Source organism: Python bivittatus, unplaced genomic scaffold, assembly GCF_059951505.1.
Source record: "Python bivittatus isolate LINGU-HERP-01145 unplaced genomic scaffold, Pbiv_v1 ctg000480_np1212, whole genome shotgun sequence".
NCBI classification, from domain to species: Eukaryota; Metazoa; Chordata; class Lepidosauria; order Squamata; family Pythonidae; genus Python; species Python bivittatus.
This window is the reverse complement of record NW_028277075.1, coordinates 61322308-61337324: the sequence shown is the minus strand read 5'-3', so window position 1 is coordinate 61337324 and position 15017 is coordinate 61322308. Positions and strand designations below refer to the sequence as shown.

The 15017-nt window shown below is 38.5% G+C and overlaps 1 long non-coding RNA gene across 1 annotated transcript; it reads left to right on the top strand.

Annotated features, from left to right (window-relative positions):
- The first annotated feature begins 3018 nt into the window (after positions 1 to 3018).
- Positions 3019 to 14760, top strand: LOC148214990 (uncharacterized). Its single transcript, XR_015796927.1, has 3 exons — positions 3019 to 3118; positions 4783 to 4903; positions 14674 to 14760. It is a non-coding gene; the product is annotated as an uncharacterized LOC148214990 (long non-coding RNA).
- The last annotated feature ends 257 nt before the right edge of the window (positions 14761 to 15017 follow it).

Sequence of the window (15017 nt, the reverse complement as noted above, 5' to 3'; positions counted from 1 at the left end):
AAGTAGCAGAGAGCATTGGGGGCTAGGAGGGCTAAATGAATGCTTTATGACCAGCCATACTCATAACTGCCATGACATCAACATTCCAGATGTGCCCAACATCCCATAACATTTGTCTACCCCTACATTATAAGCAATTTCCTACAAAAGATGGGTATGCAGTAGAGGATTGGTTCTGTCCAAAGAAAAACAAAATAAAGTGTTTGCACATCACCAGGCAACTAAACAAGTGATATGAAAGAGTATGGCTGAGCTGTATTACTTCATTGGTTAAGCAATAAACATCAATTTTCAAGACACGTGAAAGCAGACGGCATTGACAGGTCTCTAGAATCAGCTACTAACATCTATCCAGCCTCACAAGTTGTTATTGAGTCTACTTGTGTATGTTGCTTTGATCTTAATTGCAGCTTAGTTTTCCTAGAATGCAAGTAAATAGAGCATTATGTGAAGAAAAAGAGAAATGGCACAAAAGAAGAGGGAAAAAAGGGGTTGATCAAAAGGGATAAGCTCTTGTTCCTTTACTTAAAAAGATAGATTACCCTGGGCAGGAATCAATTGAAAACTTAAAAACAAAAACTGAAAATCAGGGTAAGATTGCTTTTACATTTAACCATCTGATCAAAATGGTTCAATTTTTTAAAAAAAAAAATTGAAAAAATAAGGAAGTTTGGTTTATTTAAAAAAAAATCAAGGAAGTTTGGAAACCACATCTACAAGGTTATGCAATTGCACAAGCTCAGAAAAATTAGAGTCTCCCTTCCCTCACACAAGCTGTGATTGCAGAATTCTTTAGCCTTCCTCATCCATAAGAAAGAATCTGGGCTTAAGGGGAAAGCAATCTGATTCTTCTACCATTTTGGTTATAAATGTAACATAATGGTTCAAGCTTAACAAAATATATTTTTATTTATATTGATAAATAAATAAATTCTTAAATATCAGGTTTTTCCCTTAAATGTATGTCCAGCTCCAATTGTCTAATATTGTTTAAACAGAGGTGGCAAACCCTTTGCTTTCCAGATTTTACTGAACTAGAGCTCACAATTTTCACACCACTGGTTGTGCTGGCTGGGAAATTATAGTTCAGCAGCATCTGGAGGACCATAAGTCAATGTCCATTCCTTTAAATTATTGCAACATATTAGTTATATTCCATTCCAAGTACTGTCTAGTCTAGGAGTAGGCAAGATAGTGCCTTCTGGATATTTTGGACTATAAACTCCCATTGTCATTGGTCATCCTCACTGGACTTAGTAGAAGATCTCAGTTCTAAAGGACATTAACTTACTTACCCTGATCTACCCCAAACATTAAAAGCAGAAAACAAAGCTATAAGAATGTAACATAAGGAACCAGGAAAGGAAGGGGGATGAAATAGAGTCCTTGTTTAAACAGGGTAGGAAAAGCATGCAGATCATGAGGTTCTGGAAGTCCCTATCAGTAATGGCTGTGGGAGGTGTCTGGGTTTCCATACTGGGTAATGAAGTAATGTGCTTGCTTGCTTGCTTTCTCTCTCTCTCTCTCTCTCTCTGGTGAGTGTGTGCATGCGCGTGCACTTTCTCCTCAGGGATTAATCAGGCCTCGTGCATACGTGTTATCTGTAGATAGATATGTGTATCTCATAGGAGGATGCATATATGTTGCTTCTCTGTGTGCATGGGGGGTGGGGTTCTGCTCTCCCCACATGTTGAACTGGCGTACATTGGTGCACACGTATGCATGGTGAAGCATAGGCGGGCTGTGTGTGCTTAGCTCTGGTCACTGGGCCAATAAGGAATGATGCTTAGAATGGTGCAGTCACCAACATTCTGAGACCCTCCCTGCCTAGTGCCTCTCCTTGCTGCTTATGAGTGTGAGTACCTCTTGTGTCATTTCTTTCCAACATACCACAAGGTTAGAAAGAATAAAAAAGGATATTTCTCAGATAAATTGTTCTCTGAAAGATACCTTTCAGGTATGTCTCAAGCAATAAAAAGACACTTTTCAGGCAAACCACTGGGCATATTAAAGTAAACGCCTTAACATAAAGGTAAAGTATGTTTTTCATGCAAAAGGTTACAAGTTCAGTCCCTGGCATCTTGGCTAGAAAGGGCTGGTAACACAGCTGGAAATGTCCCTTGCCTCAAAGTCCAAAGAGTGGTTAGAAGCCAGAGTAGATGAAGATGAACTAAGAGGTACATCAACTCAATTTGGGTCTTTCTGTTTTCACTAAACCACCTTAAATCTGATAATGTGGGCCAATGCTTGCTGTGTCTCAACTGCACAGTTTGGCTTTGAAAAAAAAAACCCTATATAATAACAGTTGTGGTTGTTGGTGTGGTTATTGTTGTGGACAACACTTGGTCTTTGACAGGCATGCTGGCATCCGCATCCAGAAAGTAGCTGAGCCCAGCTTGGCTTGGATTCAAATTTAACTTAAATGAGTTGATTACAATTCATATGGTTGCTCCCCTTCTGTCAGATTTTAAAATGGCAACTTTGGATGCAGCTCAGGGGCCATCCCCAAAGCTTTAGGGTATCCCTGGTTTGCAAGATGATCACAGGGAGGTAGTGGCCTCTCAACCTATTGAGGGCAGAATAAAATGAGATGCTATGTGGTGCCCTTTAGAAGAAGGTCAGGATTTGAATTTGAGGAACTAGCACATGTTGAGATTTCAAGTGTAGTTGAAAAACTAGACATAAATGGGCATACAGTATCATACAACCCAGTCTTAGCCGTGAAAAAATTAAAAACAAGAAATTTAATTTTGTGTGCAACACACTTTTCAACAGGGGAAGAAAAATGGAGCTGTCCCTCGAGAGAACTAGTCGCACATTTTGTGTGTACAGTATAGCTCTACTAGAGTGTGGCATTTATTCACTGCAATCTGTTTATCCACAAAGACGTTCAAGGAAAAATGTGATTAATGTTTCACAAATCCATGAGAGGTTGTGTTTGTTAGGCTGTGATGCGTTTTATGGAAGATATACAAAATACATTTATTCTTTTCTGCTTTTTGCAATAAAAGCTGGGTGGAGTAACTAAAGATACATCTGGATTGTGAAATTAATGGCTTTTTAAAAGCAGAACATGTTGGCTAAGATGAAATACCTCTGAAGAGCTCTGGAATTCCAGGTATGCATCTGTAAGATATTTTCTTCCAATGTTATGTGTTACTGTTATGTGTGGAGTAATAATGAAGTGTAACAGCCCAAGGCATCAGCCACTTTTCCTAAAATTGCACCCTAAAATGCACCTCCAGAATATTGCAACATCTAGAATGAATGTGTTCTACTAGGAATAGAAGGTTTGCAACCCAGCAGTGTGGTTGTTGGATTCTTGTGGAACATACGATTTTAGATTGGAAAATTGGTCTCTGTTCAATCAAGGGGTCTAAGGGGCAGGAGGCAAAGAGCATTATATCTGCAACTTCTGCCTGATGACCCTCTGCCAGTATAGTCTTATAATGCTGCTGGACAAACTGTTCTCCATAGTTTGAAAAGGGATGTGTTCAGAGAATAGAAGAGTAACAGAAGAAGAATGGGAGTGATATGTTTTACCATTTTTTAACAATAAAACACTGTTTGCCCATAGTCATAGCCAAGCTGGAAAGCCCACAGCTCTTGGCCAACAACTACAAAAGCTTATGTATATTTTATTGTAAATGTTTATATTCTGCTGCTGGAAAAAGTATGATAAGGCAACAAGGAAAAGAGTAGGTCGGAAACGTGACTTAGATAGCATTGCATCCAACAGGTGTAATATTTTAAGAGGTTAAATGAGTGCAGTGACACTATGGAACGTTCCCACTTTTTGAAGATAGTATGGAAGACATACCAGACACTAGTTTTATACACTGTATTTCTCAGTCATAAAATGAGCGTTTACAAACACGTCTGGAAAGAGGAATTCTATCGCTCTCAGCCATATACCAGACAAAATATCTGAAAGGATAGTCTTTTGAACAATTAACTGCCACTTTTGCAGCAGGAAGTTGGATCCTCACCTCGAGAAGGTGTTTACTGCTCTCTGAACATGGACGGGTGATGTACCTTCTGCACTTCCTACCCACTTTTTCTTTCTGTCCAGCCTGCTCTTTGACAAATGTTAAGGTCTCTTTCATTTAGATAGGAGAAGGGATTTATGGCAAAATGGGCAAAAGAAGCCATCCCAGCTTGATGCTTAGCACATTAAGGATTGTAAGTGTCATCTCTGCCTTAGCAACCTGACTCAATGATTTAATACCTGCCTTGCAGCTTAGAAGGAATCCAGCAAAAATAATGGCAGAACTATCAGTAAAGAATACTTTCAAGAACTAAATCTGGGAGAAACATTATGGTTGGCTTAATAGCAGAAATCACATCATCTCCGAGTAGCAGTGCCATCCATTCTGGACAGCACCAAGATGGATAAATCTGATCTAGAGAACTATTGCCATTTCCAATACACTCTGCTCCCCCCGTTCATGATTTTCCTACCCTGAGCAACAAATGATGGTGCACTAGGGGTAGTTTTCCTATCAGCTACGTAGAAATGACTGGTTGTTAGTTTTCCTCTACCCTTCACTGTTTCCTTCTCAGCTGAGGTGGAGAGAGATGAAAGGGAAATACTTAGTAGGTTATACCATAAGAGAAATTAACAATGGAGATGGAAACAGGTAACAACTTATCTATGTTATCAACAGCTCATCTATGATCTACCTGCTTTCTTGGAAAAGAAGCACATGCACAGATAATACAGATTGAATTGCACTAGCAAAATGACATTGGTGTCATTAGAAATATGTGATTTGTTTATAGCTATTTCAGTCATCTTGTACATGAAAAAAGAAAAGAAAAGAAAGAACAGCACCAGGAAGCACATCATACCAAAGAGGAGAATACACACTTATCCCTATAAGAAAATACATTTCCAGAAGAGGTGAGTATGCTTTGAAAATGATTTGAAGAATTGCTTCAAGTGTTGCATAAGTGTGAGAACAACCCCTCTCTTCATTAAAGCAACCTGATTTTAATGAAGAGCAAAGACAGGCTGTGTTCATACCACACAACGTCTAAAATGCTTCTTTCAATCATCCTTGAAGTGTGCATAGGCTTAATTTCTGCTATACGCATAACTTGGCTAACTCATAATGAATTTCCCTAGTGACTTCATGGAATGTGTCAGGAAGAAAAGATAGATGGTTCCACACATTGCACAGAGCCAAAGTCAAACATATTGTGGTTTAGCATTATGTGTGCGTTTTGTTTAATGATGGCCCCAAGATTTGGTGAGCCCTTGAGCAGGGTCCTCTCATCAGAAGCCCATTGGTTTACTCTGTTGGTTCTATTTGGTCCTTAATCAAAGCTATCTTCATTTGACAAGCGAAGATTACTGCCCTACCTCCTTGGGCTTTATACCCAGGGCAGATGAACAAGTATTTGCAGCACTGGATGAAAAGGATCAGATCAGGGATCTCAGGGTTGTGAGGGTGCTCTGCAGGGATGTGGAAGGTAGGATATACTCAACTGTGTCAAATTTGTTGTTGTTGTTGTTGTTGTTGTTGTTTTCCCTGCAACATTCACTGTAGTGTAGTGCAAGTGTCTACCTTCTTTCTTAAAAGGACCCAGTTCTTAAACTTATTATATTCATGAAACCTGAAATACAGAGTAGAAGCATAACTACAACCAGGACCATCCCATATGTCAATGTTCTAAGGATACTCAAGGAGTTAAGTGGACTATGGTTGTGCGCGTGTCAAAGTGCTACTTTGGATATTGCCGTTGACAGCATTAATTGTGTGGGTTCATGCCCCCATTTTATTGTGAATTAATTTTTTAAATGTTCTTATTGATAATTAAACCCTTCTCTGTTATTGCACAAATGCTTTTCCTCTTCAAATTATTAAAAAGGGAATAAGAATAGGTTGCCCTGTTTGTGCAACTTTAAAGGTGTTTTCTTCTCTCCTTTTAAAAATGTTTTTATAGTCTTTGGCTGAGCTGAATCATGCATCTAGTTTATTTACACTATAGCAAAAGGCAATTCCACTATTTTTTATGGGGATCTTACATTGCTGGCACCAGATCTGGACCAGTCGAAACAAAGAAAGTGTAATTAAGAATGTTTACATGTCCAATTAACTTTCAGGGAACTTCAATTATGCTAAGATAATTTTGTTGGATATATGAGTTGTTAAGGTTCTCTTATGATCAAGAGGAGGAAGAAAAAAATTCTTGAAGTAAAGCTGGGGACAACTTACTTGACAACTACTATTTAATATCTGTGTCATTTATAGGCATACCTGTTTACCTATCTTGTATTCAGTAGTGGTCTGCTGAAGAAAATGAAGAAGGGAGACTGTATTTCAAAGCAAAAGACCCTGCCTGTGAGATAGCTCCAAGAATTGTTCACCTCATTACCTTTAGGAGACTTTCATTTTAACTACAATACATGATATTAGTAACTGGATGTAATTAATATCAAGCTTCATTGCTTCACAGTAAGATACAGGATTATGCTATGGGGAAATCTTGTCATCCAAAAATTAGTAGAACCTTCTCCATCCTGGCACCCACCAGATGATGACTGGGAATTCTAGGACTTGTAGTAGGGAACCAACTTGGATAAGACTGGGCAGAGTCATGACTGCCACATCTTGGTGAGTGAGAGAGATTTTTTTTTTTAAATAACTCAGTCTGTCACCAACATGTTCTGACAGATCACGCATAGTGGCTCACCATGCAGATTGAATTATTTCTATCCTTGCAGGTTTCTTTCTCTCTCTTCTTGAGCCATTTGTAGTGACAAGATCCACATGAATGGCTCACCACATAGAGACAGCCACCATGTGAAGCAACTTAAGCAACCCATATGTGGTGGCCCTAACATCCCTGGCCTTCATTTAGAGAAAACTATTAATTCACTCTGCTGGATTGAGCAAGCAGAGCAGAGCTATGGGAGGAGGCGGGAGGGGAAGGAAAGGAGACCTGTGCTGAGATTTTTGAAAGCTATGGAAATTACCCTTGTGGATAATTTCTCATGGCCTCTTGCAAAAGAAGAAGCTGTTCACAGGACACAGGTGTTGCAGAAAGAAAATGTACTGGTTGCTGAGATAGTGAAACAGATGCTTTTTTCCACGTTGGGCCTCAAGAAGAGACTGCCACAGCACCACATGGCAAAATAGAGCATTGGCCCAATTGCATGGAAACCAGAATGCCTTCCATCTCAGCAATGTTGCTACTTTGTAGCTAACTTGGATTATCTGCCTGATGCCATCACATCTTTTATATGTCCTTGATTGGCAAGGTGTTGTGGGATGGAGCCGAATGGGGGAAGCTTGTGACAATGAAGTGAATGGTGGCTGTAAACAGTCACAAAATCAAAAGGCAAATTCATCTGAGAAGGCTGGTCTTTGGCCCAATAGGATCATCTGCCATTTGGTGCTTCTCCAAGAATAGATCTTTGTAGCAGTTCCCTGAGCATTATATAACTTGCAAGTGCCTGCATTTGACTGTCTTCTTTCTACCACTTTCCTTATTAATTTGTACATTTTTCTCGTATCATTTTTTAAATTCTGTTTATGTGCTTAGCAAAATGTTAATTGCTTGAAAGGTAACAGTAACTCTCGTTATGTAAGTTTTGTCTCTTAAAGTTGTAATTGCTTCCTTTGTGGTGCTTCTAAATGGAGAACCACCAACTATTCTAATACCTTTATTGGTGAAACATTATATTCTTAATTAAATTTAAATTTCTCACATGTGTTTGAGTAAAGAGCTCAATGCACTGGGCTGTGGCTTTATTTTCTTATTTTATTCAACTTTCTGCCTATAAAATATTTTACTTTTTCAAGAACCTTGTGAGTTAGGAGAATGTATTTCAATGTGTTCAAGAAGATCCATGCAAGTATCATCCTGCCTGACTGACTTGCATTTTCTGCCTCTTTCCTTTCTATTCCATCGTCTTTAGAGACCAACCTATGGCTATTTTCAATCTTAGGTACTTATATGTATACTCTGTTTGACAATTAGGTATTTTTATATCACTTGGGGTTCTTCATTGATATCATAACCAATAACCTGGGATTTTTAATTGGGTTTTAAAGGTCTCCATCTAGCTTTTTCTGTTTTGGCTAGTCTGAATTGGATGTGAGTGAATCATTAGAGCAGTGTTTCTCAGTATTAGCAACTTTAAGGTGTGTGGACTTCAACTCCCAGAATTCCCCAGCCAGCCATGCTTAAAGATACTAAGGTTGAGAAACACTGCATTAGAGGCTGTATCTTCAGGATTAGGCAATGAGATTTAGGATCAAAATGCCTATTCACCACAAATGGCTCTCTGGCAGATTTCCTCTGCCTTAATATAGGTAGGGAAATTATAGGAAACAGCATCCTGTTCTTGATGTAAAAGATGCATACAAGTGTCCTACCTATATAGCAGTGTTTTTCAAACTTGGCAACTTTAAGATGTGTGGACTTCAACTCCCAGAATTCTGGCTGGGGAATTTTGAGAGTTGAAGTCCATACATCTTACAGTTGCCAAGTTTGAAAAACACGGTTCTATAGCATGGAATCCAGTGATTAGGTCATCACTTCCATGTTGGGGCCAAGATGCTTGATGCGGACCCCAATCTAGATTTTCAGCAAACAGTGTGGCCATAGGTGGACCTCTATTAACAGTGAGCAGATTTTGCAGACTAGCTTCTCTCCAGGTGGTTTTCAATTAACATAATGTTAGGCAAGAGTGCTTTTAAAAGAAGAAGAGTAAGATAGTTTTTCCAGATGTTTTGAGAGAGCTCCTCCCACATGTAAAGAATTACAAAACTGAAGACCATATTTATTTAAAAAGAGTTGGTGATAGTGAAATGACAAGTGTTGGATTTATCTCTGCTTCATAACTAAGCAACAATGCAATATTGTTATCAGATGTCACAATTTCTTTGGAAAAGTTGTTCAGTGATTCAATTCCCAGTGAAAATGTGTTCTGGAGAAACAATTGTATAAATGCTGACTTTAAAAGATGAATATAATTCTTTGGCTTCTAACACACAGGGGAATTTCTTCTTGCATGGATCCCTCATTGACCCTAGTTTATTTTAGTTTCACCCTAAGTGAATGGGACACAATATACCCAGTAACTTTGTATGAATTCAGTCAATTAAGCCATTGCCATAGAGAGGAAGACTTGAGGCGTCTTGGCATGTATGTGTTTCCACAGACTAGTAAAATTAAAGATAGCTGCCATACTAATGCCAGTTGTCCAGTGTGTATGTGAGAAAGTGGTCTGCATTCATGAACTGATACTGAATATCTTAAATATAGAACTTTACTGAGAAAGTCCTGGTTTCCCCTGCCTCCTTTTCCTCTCAGCATCTATCTAAACCAAATAAAATAAAAGTATAGTGTCAGATATAGCATAATGATCTAATGCAGCGTTTCTCAACCTTGGCAACTTTAAGAAGTGTGGGCTTCAATTCCCAGAATTTCCCAGTCAGCTGGCTGGGGAATTCTGGGAGTTGAAGCCCACACATCTTAAGGTTGTCAAGGTTGAGAAACACTGATCTAGTGAGTTTTGGTGTGGAAGAGTAAAAGCAACTGTTTTGCTTCAGTTTGGGACTGAAAGGGTAAAATGGAAAATGGGATTTTGAAACCGGGTAGAGGACTGAAGAGCGAGAATTCAGGGTGCGGGGCATAGAAAAGAATCTGAGTGATATCATAGCCATGCTATCTGAAAGCAAAGGATGGTGAAATTCCTCACCTAATCCAATATCCCAACAGCTTAAAAGAAAACTATGACATAATAAAAGATAACCCTAAATCTACATACAAAGAAGATTGAAGCTGTTCTTCAAAAAAAAAAAATCTGTCTGTACAAATGATACCCTCTGAGTCCATCCTTTAACATTCCCCCCCCCCTTGTATTTAAGGTAATTCCTAGTGCTTTAAAACAATAAAAAGAGAAGCAAACTCCATACTAAGAAAAATATTAGAAGCATGAATAACATTTCTAAAACACTTAAAAGAAATGTTTTCAATAACTTTGGATGCAAAAAAGAAGCTTGGAGGTACACTGTCTATCAGATATGAACAATTACGGCTGTCTATTACATTTTCTGTTGTGATAATGAAAACGAGTTATGGGGTCCTTAGGGTTCTCTGAGCTTGGTTGTTTTCTTGTAAACATTTCGTTAGCAGGGTAACAAAATGTTTGCAAGAAAACAACCAAGCTCAGAGAACCCCAAGGACTGCACGGTTGAACCCTGAGCTACACATATTCTCTTCTATTGAAAACAAGTTACTACTTACCATACCAGCCACATAGTGACAAGGTATGCAGACTACAGACATTATCACTCTCAGACTTTGAAAGCACCCGCTGCCATAAGAGGGGAAAATAATTCTCTTCCATTCCCTGAGCAGAAATTGTGTCCACTCAAAGAAAGACATGGGTGGACTTCACCACATAATGACATGGGAGTGATACAAAAATACCTTTTGGGGTGCATGTGACTTTTACAATCCCATTTATAGTAATGCAAGAGACTTCTATTTGTCTCTTGCCATTACTTTGTTCACAAGCAGGACTAGGGATGTCATAGGAATACAGTACAACACTGAAGTGAATCAAAGCCCAATCAACACACTTTTGTAGTCTCTACACATGGGGCTGCCCTTTATCATGCTGCTGGGAGGAGGAATATGCAGCTGGCTGGAATCACCTTTTGGTTGCAACAAAAGAATCAATAAAAGCTGCAGTAACATTTAATGAAAATCCAAGATGTGTTTGAGCCTCTTCAGAGAAAAAAACAGCTTAGAAAAAAGACAGTTTTATACTGGTGTAGTGATACAAGTAAAAAGACTGTCAGCAATATCAGAGCTGGTACTAGGAAGTTAAAACACTTTGGTTTCTGCTCAGATCATATAATTCTTTCACCTATTACATGAAATCAGGAGCTGAGTTCAACTTGAAAAATGTTATCTTTTAAATTAGATTAAAAGTCCTCAATTTCAGGCCGTCTTGTTTTGTAAAGATATAGAAAATGCTATAAAGAAGAAGTTCCCATTTCATATAATGAACCAGAGTTGATTTAGAAAACTATCAGCTTGACAGAACATATGTACAATACAGGATGTATTTTTTAAATTATATAGATAGTCTCGATCCAATTGGCAATTTACACAATGAACATTTTTATACAAAGTTTTAGCCAATTGCAAAATTTGGATTGGGTTCTATAAGTCATTGAAGATGTGTATCTACTAGTGATAAAGGAATTAACTACTCTCTAATAGATCCATCTGTCACTTCCTCTTTATTTTCAGTGCTGACATGCTACAGTTTACTTCTAAATGCTTCCTAGGCTCTGAACGTAAAATGCCGTTACAGTCGTGATTCAGCTCCCCTAGGAATACATGCACCAAAACCTGTGATTTCCAATAAATATGAATGAAAATGTTGCATATATCAACGACTATTTGAAATAATTATCAGTGAAATTGGTTACATTACACCCCTCCCTTCAACAATTATGGATGGCAGATTTAAAGGAATTCCTGTAGAACTTAGGGAGTGCCATTGGAGAACTCAAAACCCTAGAACATATTTTTCTAAGGTAAAAATGCTATGTGAAACTGTGTTCTCAATTAATTCACCTTCTAATGGAAAGACTGTCTAGCCGCCTAGAAGTTTTTTTAACTGTCAGGTGCCCAGAAATCACATTTTAATTCCTAAGTTTTGTGCCTTAATGATATGGGTGTATCATATCCAGATTTGTTAATAGTTTAGTTTATTGTTTATTGATTAGTCTAATGACCATATCAAATAAAATGAGATAAAATAATGCAGTGTATTGAGATATTAAAACATTCAATGAAATAATCAGGTAAGATCACCCCCTTGGCAGGTGACCCCCAATCTGATCTAGACAGGAAGTTTTCCAGATTTGTTAATAGAAGTACAATATGTATTAAACTGTTAGAATGCTATTATGTTTTTGGATTGTATTTGAATTGTTTTAACTTACATTGTGCTGGTCTTGGACCATAACGAAAAAGATGATGATGATACATTAAAAAGAGACTGTTTATTGATTTCAAGAATTAGATACTTTCAAGCTGAAATTCTATGCATACTTACTTAGAAATAAATCCGCTGACTTCTGAATAAATATTATTTCCAAATGCATATAACTGCCATTTTTACAAGGAACTTTGATAATCCTGCCATTTCACGTATGAATTTTAGTTTAGCCATGAATAACCAAGAATTTTGTTGCATCTCACTAAGATTAGCCTGAAAACCTTATAAGCAAATACCTACCGTAAAGGTAAGAACACAGTGACATTTATTTCTGAGTAGATGTGTATAAAACTGCATTATACATTTAAAATGAATCTTCATGGACTGGTTATCATTTGCATATCAGTTGGCAAGTAAGTCTGCACAAGGAAAGGAAGGAAAGACCCAGGAAATGTAAAAGTGTTCTCAGTTCTGTATAAAACATAAGATAAGCAAAGTGATCATTCACCCTGGCAGTAATTGGTGGCAATTCAATCATTCAAAGTGAGATGATTGTGTTAACTTATCATCTGATTGTATTATGGGAGGTTACTTCTGTTGTGAATGGCCATTTTCCTTATCTTAAGCTTTGCAGAAGTCTGTTACAAAGCATCTTTTGCATTTCATTGCCCGCTGCTACAGATTTCCCCTCCCAGGGCCATCTGGGTCTCTGCATTGATAGATTTTGTCACCTTGCCTTGCCTCTCGCCCCCCCCCCCCCAATATCCCCACAGACCCACTGGCACTCTTGCAGCTACAGCCAGTCTCTTCTTCTACCTGTAATCTTCCATAATCAACTCCCTGTATAATCAGCTCCTCAGTGATGGGTGCCCAACATAGATAGGAGCTATTCTTTTCATCTCCCTTTCGTCAGCCTATTATACTGCTGTTTAGCTTACCCATCTGCCCAAAAGAAGGTGGCCATGTCTGAATGAAGGTTGCTAGTGCTACTGAATAACAAAGGCAACCACCCCACAGCTTGGACAGAAGAATGGGCAACTGGCAGACACAGCAATGGTGATGTCAGTGAACTTTCAGAAGTCATGAGAGCTATTGGCAGTGGTCCAAAATTGCAAGACCTCTCTCTGACTATCAGTAGACCCTTTATTAGTTGGGCAAATGTTTGGAGCCACCCTTTTTTTCTCCAGTTAAGTTCAAGCTCAGATTCAGGGCACCTTTTTCTTGCCCTTCCACAGCAAAGTATCCAAATGCTTTCAATTTCAGGAAGGACCAAGAGATTTAGAACAATTCATTGAGAGGAAATGGAAAACAGTCATTGCAAGATATGGCAAAACTGAATCTAGAGAACAAAGCCTAATATTGGCATCATGATGAAATGTAAGAGGTAGAGTTGTTGGACTACAATTTCCATTATCCATAATCATTGGCCTTGATAGCTGGAGCTATAAGCTGTAATTCAGCATTATCTGGAGGACCATAGTTTCCTTGTATCTGATGCAAGGAATAGCCATATCAACATGAATATGAAAATGAGTGGTAAGAGAAGTAGACATAATGAGGCAGATTAGAAGTTCAGGATGAGGTATGGCAGGGTTCCTCAACCTTGGCAACTTTAAGAGGGGTGGACTTCAATTCCCAGAATTCCCCAGCCAGCAAGTTGAAGTCCACCCCTCTTAAAGTTGCCACGGGTGAGGAACCCTGAGGTACAGCATCTCAAGAAGTGAGGTGAAGAGTGCAACTATCTGGAATGGAAGTTCTGCTATTGCTACAGCTGAGGCAAACTGAATTGTGTGTCCTGCTCAAGTTTACACAGGAAAAAAGGTAGAAATGGTTGGCACAGTTCAGTACTCTGTTAGCATGGATGTCTGATAGTAAATAGCCCATCATGTGGTAATTTTTTTCCTGAAAGATGCCATTTCAGCTTGTGTACTTTCCCACTGGGAAATCTTACACATGGAAGAATGTCAAACAAAAAGTTGGGCAAGAACTCTTTTGCTGAAGCTAGTTTTTTATATCCGATAACATTTAATTTTGAGCCATTCACATGGAGCCTGGATAATGAATCAGGTAGCTTTGCCAGAAGAGGAGTTGATGATTAGAATCAGGTTTGAATGAAGATTTCAGTCTTCTGCAGCAATTTAATGCTGTACTGCTGGAAATGACTACCAAGACAATGTGCAAGTAATGAAAAATACCTGTGCAGGGAATGTTGACATTCAAAGTCTTATAGGAATATATACATACACAAACATATATTAGAATTAAATGAATTTAATTGATCCAGTATTGTAAGTTAGAAAAGTCATTTGGAAAGCCTTCAGCTCCAGGAAATCTTGATACTTTATACCTACAGGGTAACTAACTGAGCCAGTCTCCCACCTCCAGCCAGCACATGCTTACTTGAAGTCCTAGGAAACTAATAAACGTCCCCATAGTTTCTCAGGTCTTTCATTTGAATAAAGGTTACAATAACTCAAACAGATACCTATGAAAAAATGTGCATGAGCATATGTTTAAACATTTCAAATGTTGTGTCTGAAGCTGTATGTTCTTTAGGGGCAAACTTTCCTGCTGCCACCACTCTTTAGGGATGATAGGAGTAAGGAAGGACAGGTAGAAATGACCTCTATAACTGCTCGGCTCAATCTGGTTTAGTTTAAGAAATTGCAAGAATGGTGACTTTCTTTTTCCTCAAGGATGACTTTTTTCCCACTGAGTCCAGATTGGAGGAACTTGCAGCTGCCTTCTGTTGGAACCAAACTCTTCCTCATTTAATCATAAAGGTAAGTAAGCAATGCCAAGAAGTCCCAGAGGTACTCCAAATGATTTTTTAAAATACGTTGTTGTTGTTCCTTCTTTCCCTCTTCCTTTATATATTGCCTTTCTTCTGAAAGCTCAAGACATTTTATTTCCATTTTATCCCCACAAGAAAACACCACTCTGCATTGGGCTGAGAAAGAACAACTGATCCAAGGTGAGCTTTGTGATCTTTGGAGATAGGAACTTGATCCCTTGATCGCAATCCAACATCTTAACCATG